Genomic DNA, 13,678 nt, shown 5'->3' with positions numbered 1-13,678 from the left:
TGTATGATGAAATAGTCTCAATTGGTGAAGCATCAAAAGTGAACTACTCTCTAAGCATAGTTGTTCATGATGTGTTGAAGATCATGACCTTAGTTATACCAAGGTTGACCTTCACTCATAGAATGATTGTAATGCATCTAAATGTCTTTAGAGGCCCTCTACAAAGGAGGACAAAAACACAATGTCATTTGCATACAATGAGATCTGAATCAAGGAGCCAGTAAGAGAACGTCTAGCCCCCCTAATGTCTCTTAAATGGAGCTCGTCTATATAGAGAGCAAAGAGCATTGGTGAGAGAGGGCATCCTTGTTTGACTCCGATAGTGCTCATGATCTCTTTGTCCATCCAGCTCATGTATGGTCTCTACTTGAAATTCTCTTATAGAGCGCCAACATGATCTCCCAGACATAACCATCTCTTGTAACTGGCCAAAAGGCAAACCCTTGGTATTGTATCAAAGGCCTTGTGAAAGTCTGCAAAGCAACAATAGGCCCTTTGTCTCCATGCCCTAGCCTCCTTGAATGACACCCTTGAGTGTGAGGATGTGATCCATGGTGCCATGGTCAAATAAAAAACTAGCCTACCCCTTTGCTATGAGTCCTTGCATCTCTATGAATCTTTTGACCTCGATATCGAGTATTGATGCATATACCTTAGATATGACACGTCGAATCATGATTGTCCTATAGTTTTTAAGGCTCATGGTATCCCTTGCCTTGTGAATGGGTGTGATAGTGTTAAGACTCTAGGTGTTTTGAAAGCCAATACAAACAAATTCATTGAAGAGATTTGCCAAGATCGAGGCTAGAATGTCAATCCCATATGCAATGAATTCAATGCATAAACCCTTATGATCCTTCACTTTGCCATTATAAAGCTTTAGTACTACAACCTTGACACCTCCCTTGGTGAAAAGAGGGCAAGTGGTAGGGCGAGGTGAGTGTAAGAGGTTAGGGGTGGGCTGGTGTAGAATGTTATATAATGTGTGTGCATAGGTGTGCCAAATTTGGGTGTCTGTGAGAGGTGATTAGGATCACCACTCAAGGAATTTCTACCAAAAGTCCTTGGAGTTGTTGCTGAACAAAGTGTTTAGTAACTCCTCCTCATTGTGGCTGACAAAAGCTTGCTTCTTTTGATGTACCAAAAGGCAGTACTCACATATTGTCTCCGGTTTTCTCAAAAGGTTATGCTTGGTCTTGAATCTAAGTTGATAGCAATAATGAGCCGTGCACTCATTATCATACCAGCTGTTGCAGGGAACATAACCAAGGGTGGAGGTCATGTGGAGAGAGTGGTGTAGGGGGAGGCATGAAGTGAGTGATCATAGCGGCATGGTCCACTAATAGTGGTATGCGATCAATATATGTAAGCAATATGTATAGGTGGCCGCATACTTAGGTGAGAGACTACGGTCAAATTATATATCTCATCGTAGAGGTAGTGTGAGTGATCGGTGGTGTGGATGGTATTGCTAGATGAGGGGTTGCTAAAGAAGAGGTAGGTGTGGTCTGCCCCTAGGGGACATGGTCCAAAAGGGAAGTTACTGACATGAGATGTGAAAGTAGGGCATCCCATGATGTAGTCAACTATGATGGAGTGTCCCCATGTGGGAAACATGTGAAATCGCCTAAGGAAGGCCATCGACTAAGACCATTGTAAATAATGAGATCATGCATGCTACCCATATCCAACAATACATGTCCATATGATGTTATGGGGCCCGCTTATTGGTAGAGACTTGCATCATGCATGTATCATCTAGGTCCATATCCGATAGCAAAATGGCATCGTCTTAGTAGTCAGGAGAGATAGCAAGGGGTGCCTAGACCTGAGGGCAACCCCTCATAGGGATTTGAAAGGAGGGAATTGATGCAAGATGTGGTAGAATAGCCCCCCACGAGGGCTTTTAGCATGACGAGAGGCAGTCTATTGTTGGAGAATGATGGAGACACACGATGATGGAAAAGAGAGTTGTTTATTCAAGAGTAGAAGACCCAATATATAGGCATGAAGATATATCCAAGTGATCTCATAGATGATGCCAACCAAAAGCCACCTAGCTCCTTGATTCTCTTAATTAGATCCTAGAATCTCTCAATCACACCTACTAGAACCTTCTACCACCTAATATAGTCACACCAACCACACACACACACACACACAATGTGGACAAACACTAACTCACGTGATCACACTCTACCATAGCTATCCTTGACTTTGCAACCCATACAATGATAAATGGCATGGAAAATATGTTGTCCCAATAGCCCCCCCTATAGACAGATGTTCTAATGCCTCGAGAATGATACATCCTAGACTCTCAAATGCTCACAATATGGATACATATATGGATACAAATCCTTCTACCTCATACAAATATGATTGGAACATGCCTATCAAATGTTTGGCCAAGAGGGCCTGGATGCAATAGTAGCCTAGAAACCAAAGTCTAGAAAACAAAGTTAGCCTCAAGTGAGGCATCTGCTTCTTCTTCAACTTCTTCAAGATTGTCTTCAACTATCAAAGCCTTTGTGTTTTTCCTCAAGTAACAATCCTCTTCCTTATGATTCTTCTTGCCACAAAATTTGCATCCAATAGTGCCTTTGAAGTTCTTGTTGGTGAAGTCCTTCTTCTTGTTGTTCATGAAATATGCTTCCTCTTCTTTGTAAATGATGATGGTGCTCCTTTGCTTGATCTTCCTCTCCTCTTCCAAAAGAGAAGCTTCAATATCCATCAATTTGGATGTTGGTAGATTAGTAAGAGTAATAAAAATGTTGCCATACTCTTCATCTGGAAGACTCTTAAGGTAAGATTGCAATAGTAATGTCTTCATCCATATTGAACTTGATACTTGCTAATTGTGTTAGCAAGCTTTTCATGGTATTCAAATGTGAAGAGAGTGATTCTCCCTTTTTCAAATTTAGCCCAAAAAACTTAATTAACAAGATATACTTCAAACACTTCCCTTGTGCACCAAACACGGTGTCAAGGTGTCCAAGCTTCATGTGAAGTCTCAAATTATCAATGTGATGAATGTAGGAGTCACTCGCAATTATAGCAAGGGCCTTCTCATCTTTAACCAACCAAGCAGCTTCTCCTTCTCGAGTTGTCAGCTTCTTTTTCTTACCATCAGCAACATCCACATGCCCTACTTCATAAGGATGAAATTCACCTTGGGTTGCCAAGTGTGAAAGCCTTCTCCTTCAAACTTATCAATCTTTTGAGTTTCCATGAGAGGGTCTTGCCCAGAAGAAGGTTAGTGTCTACTCTCTTACAAGGGCTAGATAAGATAGAAAACTATGCAAAGAAAGTGAAAAAGCAAAAAACCCCAAATGTTAAGTTGACCATTCAAGCATGAAAAACCCCAAATGTTGAGTTGACCATTCAAGCATGAAGAACCAAAAATTGTCAAAAGTAGCTTGTAGGACAAGAGCAACTTGAAGGGCTGAATTCGCATAGGTAGAAGATCAGTTGAAAGGAATTTGTATGTAGAAATGAAGGACATATACCAAAGAGTATCCTCAGCCAAGGATGGGCAAAATTGTGCATCAGATTGCCAGTACAAATTGCTTGAATCCCAATTGTTTTTTTGATGATTTCTCCTTAATCAGTCAACTATTTGAGCTCATATCATACCATTTCCTAAAAGGGAGTGGCAAAATCGTGTCAGAAGAGGCCATATGAATCAAAGCTTCATTGTGTAGTAATTGTGGTGGCACGGGCAGTAGAGGGGAGATCTCTCTAATTCCTCTCAGGTGACAGCCATATATATCCTTGACTTTGTAACCCATACAATGATAAATGGCATGGAACATGTGTTGTCCCAACACCTACAATGGGGCACATGAAGAGGGGGAGCGGGGCATGGCATGCAACAGTAGTAGGAAGGGGCAGCATGGTCACAAGGGAGGCAAAATGCCCGTGGGGGGAGGAGGTGGAATGGTTGTGAGGGGGGGTAGAAGACGAAGAGTCTACCTAGGAAGTGGAATGGCCACGAGGGGAAGGTGGAATGGCCATGAGGGGGAGTGGAAGATGGAATAGTCATGGGGGGTGTAGAATGGTGCGGAGGCTGTAGGGGGTAGATTGGTCACGGGGGTGTAGAGTGGTGTGGAAGGGGCAGAATCTTGGCAGAATGGCCACAAGGGGGGGCATAGATTGGCCACTATGAGGGTGGGTGGGGGGTAGGTTGGGGAGGAGCTGCAAGGGCTATGAGTGTGGTGAGGGGGCTGAGCAGGAGCTGTGAGGGTAGTGGGTGGGGTGGCATGGGAGCTATGAGGGTAGTGACATGGGTTGTGCGGGAGCTACAAGGCAGTGAGGGGGACTGAGAGGGAGCAAGGGGGGCTGAGAGGCAGCGAAGGGAGGCGGGGGGGGGAGAGAGAGAGAGAGAGAGAGAGAGAGAGAGAGAGAGATGTTACTTCAACCATAATCAATAGTTCTTGCATAGAAGGGATATTAGAGGGTTGGGTGGGATCTAGTGACAATCATTACTAGGGCCTAAAGGGACATAGATGTGCTAAATTTCATTATGAACATATGGCACTCAAGTAGCCTCCATGTGGCAAGGGAGGGGAGGACACTAGAGAGATCCACACACCCCTTGAGTGAAGACAAGGGAAGAGAATATGGGTATACATAGAGAGTGGGGCACTAGGGCACTAGAGTCCACTTGGCTGGGTGGTAAACTTTTCTAATAGGAGTGATAACTCCTAGTTCAGTGGGCGGCTGCATGGGAAGGCCTCAACTTTGCATGCTTTTGGGCTTGCTCATCTTGCCCATTCATTTTGTGCTTTCATCTAGTGGCTACCTTTTGCATTCGAAGGTATTCCTTCTAGTGTTGGTCGTGGTGTTCTTGTTGTTGTGGTTCAGCTCCCATTGTTGTTGTTGAATGTGCTTCGTTTTCGTTGGCTTGGGGATTGCTTTCGTTCATGCTAAGTCTGATGTTGATTACATACTCTTGCTTTAGGTGGGCCCTCCATTTCTTGTTTTAGTAGAGCTTGTAGAATGCTTGAACGGACCTCCCACTACTTGAACGAACCTCTCGCTGGTGTCTGCATGCATCATAATTTTGTATGCACTTCTTCGTTTGCGAATGAATCTCTCCTAATCCATCTCCTTTCAAATACTCATTGCTTGCCAAATGCTCTTCATAATGTCCAACACCTTGTCCAGCTAATTCTAAGTAAAGGATGTATAATGCATTTCATAGTCATGCATGAATTACTAGTAGCTCTTGAAATATTGAATCACGTCATTGACCTAGTTTTTTTATTTTTTTGTTTGACATGAAAAGCAAAAAAAATCCCACCTTTAAACTAGCAATATGTACATTTTTAAGTATACTTAGTTTGCAAAAGTTACAAAATTAGCTCTCTTTAATGTCATCAAAAGAATGTAAAATTGATCAAAATATAGAGGTAGCAAAAAATCTAGATAATGTGTTGCAAATGTCAACTCATGACTCGTTGTCGCTTTTATGACTCAATGTTGGGAAAGGCATGTTCCCCTATGATTATAAATTTAGGGTGAGAGTTGTGCTGACTCTTTGCCATACATTATGTATGGATCCCCCCCCCCTTTCCCCCTCTCTCCCCATCCTTATGCACACATTCTAATGAGCATTTACGGGCCAAGCCTACTAATCTTTTTTCTTTTTCTATGTTTTTGCTAGAGCTTGTGGATTTGAACCAAACATTGTACTTTGGATGAATATAGTCTTGAAAAGGTACACATAACACAACCTTTATCTATGTTACAATTTGAAATGGATCTTAAAAAAAATTCTAATTAAAGAAATAGCAGCTAGCATAGTGCAATATTGTCACTTAATGGCGATGTTGATCTATGCACATCACGACTAACCCATGTGTTTTTAATGTCTAACCTCACTTATAACTTCCACACTTCTAGAACCATATTATCTGCAAGGAACATAAGTCATACCACTCATGTGTAATCTCAATAGGCCTCCACAATGAGTTGAATTCAGTTATTAGTGAAAGTTGAGGGGGTGGAGTGGTATAGGGGTAGTGGCCAAAATCATTTTATTCAGTTATTAGTGAAAGTTATTGAGTTTTATTCAGTTATTGGTCAAAATCGAATTAGCCTAAGGTTGTAAGCAAAAGCTTCTAGCTTTTAGAAGCCTTATATCTCCCCTTCAAGCTGCGCCGCCTCTGGCCCCCTTCTCCTCTCTCACCCTGCGTCTCCTCCAAGGTTCCTTCTCCCTTCGCTAACTCTGCTACCTCTCACCCGATTGCCTTTCTTCCTCTCACCGAGCTGGCTCCCTACATCTCCGAGCTACCTCCTCTCTCTCTCTCTCTCTCTCTCTCCCCCCCCAGGCGTGCTAGCTCTCAACCGCCTCAGTTATGCTATATTAAGCGTTAATCAACCAATCAATTAATCGACCTCACACCCATACCTCCCACCCGAAACTCTCTCAATCTCCCACCGGAACCTCCCAAAATTTTGTCCTTGAAATAGATGTGATTCCAATTGATTTGAGCTCGATTCAGTGTGTTTTTTAGAAGTTGTGAATTGACGAAGAGAAGAGAGTGACTATATAGTGGTGAGGGGCTTGGAAAACCAAAAGTAGATTTTGACCGGCCAAGCATTCCAGTTCCTACTTGTAAGGTAGAACTTAATTAAAAGCTTGAAATTGGGAAGTTCGTTGACGATGAGATTTTTGGCCTCTGTCTCCCACAAGTACGTCCAACTTGGATCAAGAAGTACGTCCAACATTCTCTCTCTCCGTCCACAAAATTGCATTAAAATAACAATTTCTGTCCAACGAGGTTCCAACTGGTCGCTCTTTTGCAAGTCTGACCGTCTTTCCATTCAAATCCATCAGCTCTTACAGTCTGGGCGACCAGCGAGGTCACAAATCGTCGCACTTTTGCAAGTCTGTTCGATTTTCTATTCAAACCCCGGCACTCTTACTGTCTGCGGAGAATTTAACGTCTATTTGGAATCAAAGCCCAAGCAGTGCAGGAATTCGACGTTGGGTTGAAAAGCCCTCTTTGTATCATGACAGAGAATGTGGGGAAACCTGGTGGCTAGCCTCATCGCGTAGACCTAGGTCCTTTATATATTCCAATGTACAACGAAGCCGATTATCAATACTGTAAGGGAATATGTGAGGACAGTGCGTTAGCAGCTTCCCCATCTTTTCATCTTTCGTAACGCCTGGCTCAAGGAGAAATCTCACGGTGGGCTCAAGCTTCGCATCAATGCTGTAGCTGATCAAGCGAGGGCAAGAGGTGACGCCACTGTAACTTTGGCTTGTCCATTGCGTGTTGTATCATTGAAGTATAATGCCCTCAACATATATGCTAGCTTTTGGTAGAATATAATTTCAACATCTCTGTGTTCTTGCTCTAGATTTGGTGCACAAGAATTGGCAGTAGCTGTATGAACTGCAGAGCCTCTTCCCATCTTCTTTTCTCCTTCTACGTTTGGAGATCAAGAAATAAAAAACCCGAGTGGTGAGAACTGTGGTGGTTAGAAATACACAGGCAGAGAATTGATCTATGAAGGAAAGCACTCACAGTGCTGTACAGGAAGAGTGTCAGATTTTAAGAATCCCAAAATGCAGAAGCCTGCTGCAAACAAAGGAAAGGATCCTGTCAAACTGATTCTTGATTGGAGACTGGCTCTGTCCTGAAATATTCTTTGGGGATGTTCTTGATACCTTCTCATTGCATGCTTCTACATTTTGAGATTGGATCCTGTCAAACTTCTACATATCGTCAGTATAGAGTGTTTTCTGTTCCTTGTCATCAGCCCTATTCACGTGGTTGTCTTCATCACACCTTGAGACATAGGGTAGATTAGGGGCTAACAATTGCAGGTTTGAGACATCTTTCAGAGATATCAAAGCCCACTCGATCCTCACACTGATTAGGGCCAGAGTGCTTGTGTATTCTCAGTATTATATGCTGACGTTCGTTCACATAAATTTCTACACGACGCTAGATATACAAATGTATTGTTTGCTTGCAATTAGAATCAAGAATATAGTGTCATAATTGAGGGTTTTCATACGCCACCAGGAATGTAGAATAGTTGCAATTTGGAAGTGATGTAGCATGAGATTCCAAAGCTTTTGTGATGAAACTTGGAGCTTATCATGGGCGACAACAATTAATTGTCCTGGGTTTTCTACATTTTTTTGTTTTTGCATTAAAAATAAAGCTATTCTTAGGACTGTATCATGAGGATGGGAGAGCAATGGCGATAGGTTTCCTGGCAAGGTCTCTCTCTCTCTCTCTCTCTAGAGTATTTTTGTCATCAACTCACACACACTATATTTTCCATGATCTATTTGCAGGAAAATCAGATGGAATCCTCTCAAGATGAGCCAGTCATGAAAATCAACAATCCAAGCCTTGTGAGAAAGAGTTTGTTTGGCATGGGTCTCATCCACTTCCCTACCGTGTATGCAAGTGATCCTAGGTTCCTATGTCAAATGTTCTACCCTCCTTTGTAAACATCTGAAGCAATTATCTCTTCTAATTCCACAGAATCATCAGGAGTGTAGCTAGTCAAAGCTTCAAATTAACCTCATATGTTGTTCATCCCTTGTCCTTTTCCAACTTTGGATATTTTAGATCCTCCAATATTTCCAAGCCTTCAGGATTGCAGCCTGGGGAGGTTCCTTTTCAGTCAGCCACTACAACTCATCCTCCATCCATGTGCACTTTGGATAATATTTCCAAGCCATCAGGATTGCAGCCTGGGGAGGTTCCTTTTCAGTCATCCACTGCAGCTCATCTCCCATCCGTGTCCACTTTGAAGGAAAAGGAAGGCACATCTCAAAGTTCAAGTTTGTCTTCAACAAAAAGGAAGTCGAAGAAAAGAGTGAAACAAGTTGAAGCCAACGTTGATAAAGAGACTACAAATGAGCAAGAATCTGAGACAAACAAGCATAAGAGGTATATCATTAATGAGCTTGAGGATTTGGTCATATTAAGGCTAGAAATGAATGAGAGATTCGAAACAATGAGACCCCATCATGAGTTGTGGACAGATTTGGGGCTGAAGATGGTTCTGAAGGGACACCCTGCTTGTCATTGGGAGAGTTACCGGGAAAGGTGGGATAGTGAGTTTAAAAAGTACACAGAGCTTGTAGGAACCAAGTTAAAGCAATCTAGTTTCAAGGATGAGAATGTTGGTGATGGAGCAAAGGAATTGGTCTTTAACAATCCAATACTACATCAAATTCATGAGGTAATCACAGAAGTTGTAGCTTGAATGAAGAGATTTTGGACTACCTTTTGATTAGCCTTCTCCTTTAGTGCTAGCCTTCATCATGGCTGAGTCTGCCCTTCACCTCCGGAGTGCCGACAGAAACTCAGTACGAAGACTTTGTATAAATGGATGCTCAAGTATGTGTGGGTGTGTGGATTTGTATGTGTGAGAGCATATTTTTATACTATGGTCTACACCCACTGTTGGGCGTTGATGACGCCAATGGGGATGTCATAGTAGCTAGTCCCTGCTATGCATGATGGAGTTTATGGTTTTCAACCTTGTGAGTGACTATCATGAGATTGAAACTGCACTATGTTGTGTTCTTAGAGGATGAGTTTGGGAATGTTCCTGGATTCATCTAGGTATATGCTTCTGCTGTATTAGCGGACATGCAAATTTCACCTTGTGAAGTTTTCGTCCAAGTTGCGGCCTGCTGGTATTGTGATAATTCTTTCTATCTTAAATGGTGCATTGCCCTATCAGCTAGATTTAGATTTAGATGCTCGTTGGGGAGAGACTAAAATGAAAATGTTTAGACTTCACAAGCAGTTGTAGCTTGAATGAAGAGATTTTGGACTACCTTTTGATTAGCCTTCTCCTTTAGTGCTAGCCTTCATCATGGCTGAGTCTGCCCTTCACCTCCGGAGTGCCGACAGAAACGACTTTGTATAAATTGATGCTCAAGTATGTGTGGGTGTGTGGATTTGTATGTGTGAGAGCATATTTTTATACTATGGTCTACACCCACTGTTGGGCGCTGATGACGTCAGTGGGGATGTCATAGTAGCTAGTCCCTGCTATGCATGATGGAGTTTATGGTTTTCAACCTTGTGAGTGACTATCATGAGATTGAAACTGCACTATGTTGTGTTTTTAGAGGATGAGTTTGGGAATGTTCCTGGATTCATCTAGGTATATGCTTCTGCCGTATTAGCGGACATGCAAATTTCACCTTGTGAAGTTTTCGTCCAAGTTGCGGTCTGCTGGTATTGTGATAATTCTTTCTATCTTAAATGGTGCGTTGCCCTATCAGCTAGATTTAGATTTAGATGCTCATTGGGGAGAGACTAAAATGAAAATGTTTAGACTTCATAAGCAGTTTTAGCTTGAATGAAGAGATTTTGGACTACCTTTTGATTAGCCTTCTCCTTTAGTGCTAGCCTTCATTATGGCTGAGTCTGCGCTTCACCTCCGGAGTGCCGACAGAAACTCAGTACGAAGACTTTGTATAAATGGATGCTCAAGTATGTGTGGGTGTGTGGATTTGTATGTGTGAGAGCATATTTTTATACTATGGTCTACACCCACTGTTGGGCGCTGATGACGTCAGTGGGGATGTCATAGTAGCTAGTCCCTGCTATGCATGATGGAGTTTATGGTTTTCAACCTTGTGAGTGACTATCATGAGATTGAAACTGCACTATGTTGTGTTTTTAGAGGATGAGTTTGGGAATGTTTCTGGATTCATCTAGGTATAGGTAATCACAGAAGGCCAAAGGTCATTCCACAGTCCGATATCAAGCTGGAGTTGGAGGGGCAAAAGGTTCTACATTCCAAGTTCAGGATAGTGATCATGATTGTGTTTCTGGAGCTGAAGGAAAAAGGGCACGGAGGACAAGCAGTTCAGGAAATCCATTTGTTGCTCAAGGTTTGGATAGGGTTGTTGCATGCTTAGAGCAGAATGACAATTGGACTGAAATGCATGAAGATTTTACAGCTTTGACTCCCTTAGCAAACAACTTGGTATCAAGTATGAGTAGTGAGAAAGGGGATGCAATAGAGAAACAAAATATTGAGCTTGATGTTAAGGTTATGGAGTGGTTGAAATCTATTAAGAAGGAAAAGTATGCTCCAAGATTTACTGTGAGTGATGTAGATTTTGAAGCTTTATTTTATTTGAGAGAGGACGATCTTCAAAACAACATGAAGATTTCGATAGGTGCAAGTAGAGATTTGCAAGCTGAAAAGCTAGCAAGCAATGCAAGACTAAGACTTTTGTGGAGACATTGAATTTGAACATTTTTGCTCACTGTATTTTTTTAGTACATACTATAATTTTGGCAGTTCTATTTTTAAATTTAGGTAGGTCCTTGTTTGAGGTGACATATTGATGCTGTTGGAACTTGTCATCTCTCATGTTGTAGCTTGTATGCTAATGCCATATGGTGGCCTCTAAAAATCTATTATTCCCTACTTGTTGTGGCCTACTTTTTTCACAAATGGGAGAAACAAAGCAGATATTAATTACCATGACTATATTTCTAGCTTCTTCTATTTAATGTTAAAATGATATGTAAATTTGTATAATGATCTGTCTTTTAGCATATGAACACGTCAGCTTCTTCAGAGAAGTATTTGGGCCGGATGATTCATGATGCTATATTAAGTATGAATTTGAGTTTGATGTGTTTGTTGGCAATGCTCTCGTTCACATGTATGCCAAATGTGGGATCTTGAAGATGCACACCAGATGTTTGACAACTTGCTTTTGCAAGATACTGTAACATGGAGTGCAATACGTGCACTTTGAAGGCATGTTCCAGTGTTGCAACCCTAGATTATGGCAAACTGATTCATTCTTAGGTCAGTAAAACCAACCGAGAGTCTGATGTCTTTATTGGCAGTTCCCTTATTAGATATGTACATCAAATGTGGTAGTCTTGAGGATGCATGCCATTAGTTTGAGGGGTTGTCAATACGAGATGTGGTGTCATGAAAGTTCAATAATTTTGGGTTATGTTGAGGCAGGGCATTGTTAGAGTGGTTTTGTGCTTTTTAAGCAAATGCAAGAGCAAGCATACAACCAAACCAAGTCACCTTTATGTGTATCCTGAAAGCATGTTCTAGTTCTATGGCTCTAAATTAGGGCAAATTGGTTCATACCCAAATCACAAGACATGATTGTCTTTCAACTTCCTAAGAGTAGTATTTGGTGATGTATCTTGTAAGACGGACATAACTTCCATGTTTCATAGTAGTGATTGATTTGTACAAATTGATGTATTTTGCAAGACGAGCATAACTTCCCATGTTTCATAGTAGTGATTGATTTAGAGGCTGAATGAGGCTGTGAGGGGAGGGAACAATTATCTATTTTTTGTGTGTGTGGGGGGGTTTATGATAGACGAGGGGGAACGAGGCAATGCCCATCTGGTTCTTATATTTGAGCAATGTAAATTTCTTCCAATGACATGTGGGTGGGTGATGAGAACAGAGCTGTTAACCTAGTAAATTGATGAGTTTAATTTGTTGTGGCACTTAGGAAAGAGTATATTTGAGCTAGCCCTTGCATAATGTGATGCACAACATTAAGTAGCTTGATGTAGAAATAATTCATACAATGTTATGCACAACATTTGTAGAAATAATTCATACAATTAACTGAGAAAATTTCTCTAAAAGAGATGTTTGCAGATGCCAAAGGTTCAAGCAAATGACATCCTTTTTAGCTTGCAACAAGTAAGTATTGATGTGTAATACTCTCTGTTGCTCATTGGTAATAGAAAGCTGCCCTGCATAAATCTACTACATAATCACCTTAAAATTGCAACAATTTCAGAGTATTTTCTTTAGCCTTAAATCTAGCTAATCAAAACAATTATTCCCTCATACACAAGCACATAATTTTCTTTGTTTTAATTGATTAATATACCATCATATGAAGATAGTAATATAACAATAAATACTTTCTACTTGAGAAGAGTGGGAGGGCGGGGTTGTGATGGCGGGGTTGTGATGCTGCAAACACACACCCACGGATGCCAGCACATGTCTTGGTGTGCTTTTCAGTTCAGTACACGCTTCTGTACTTATAGTTAGACATCATGCTAGAGAGAGTGTGATTGAGTTCGCTTACATACTACATTAGTCCCTAATTGAGTCATTAACCCTCACATGTGTGGTTAAACAATACCTTACATATTACATTAATCTTCCCTCAATTCAATAAAGGAGCATAACTCTTAATATAAGTGCAAAGTTTTTGTTGATTTGAATGAGTGTGAGGCTTCGGCTTGTTGCTAATATCAAATACCTTAGAAATGGCAAGGATTGTAACAAACATACTACCGCACCATGCCGCTATTTTCAATTCCATTTGCATTTGTGTTATGAATAATACACTTGTCCCAAACATGACAGCTACATTGGATCAGGGTGTCTAAGTCAAGCACTCAAAGATGTTTTAGTGTGTGATGCATAGATAGGGCTCGCTTTTATTTAGACAGTTTCGAGGATTTGATTGATGAGCACACTATTGACTCCATCTCACTCATGGTTTTCCAATTAAGGGAGTTCTAATTGAATGCAAATGTAAGGGAGGCTCATTTACCTAGATGAATCCAGGAACATTCCCAAACTCATCCTCTAAAAACACAACATAGTACAGTTTCAATCTCACGAGAGTCACTCATAAGATTGAAAACCATAAACT

The 13,678-nt window shown here is 41.3% G+C and overlaps 1 long non-coding RNA gene across 2 annotated transcripts; it reads left to right on the top strand.

Moving 5' to 3' along the window:
- The first annotated feature begins 6,435 nt into the window (after window positions 1-6,435).
- LOC147888301 (uncharacterized) lies at window positions 6,436-10,962 on the top strand. Of its 2 annotated transcripts, none has more exons than XR_015543085.1 (3): window positions 6,436-6,722; window positions 8,324-9,222; window positions 10,725-10,962. It is a non-coding gene; the product is annotated as an uncharacterized LOC147888301 (long non-coding RNA). The 2 variants fall into 2 exon arrangements; XR_015543086.1 differs by lacking the exon at window positions 6,436-6,722 and adding an exon at window positions 6,756-7,253.
- Window positions 10,963-13,678: the final 2,716 nt, after the last annotated feature.

The sequence above is a fragment of the Dipteris shenzhenensis genome, chromosome 22 (assembly GCF_047967505.1).
Source record: "Dipteris shenzhenensis isolate YYH24624 ecotype China chromosome 22, Dip_SZ_1.0, whole genome shotgun sequence".
In the NCBI taxonomy this organism is placed as follows: Eukaryota; Viridiplantae; Streptophyta; class Polypodiopsida; order Gleicheniales; family Dipteridaceae; genus Dipteris; species Dipteris shenzhenensis.
The sequence above is the reverse complement of the archived record's forward strand: the minus strand, read 5'-3'. Positions and strand labels throughout refer to the sequence as shown.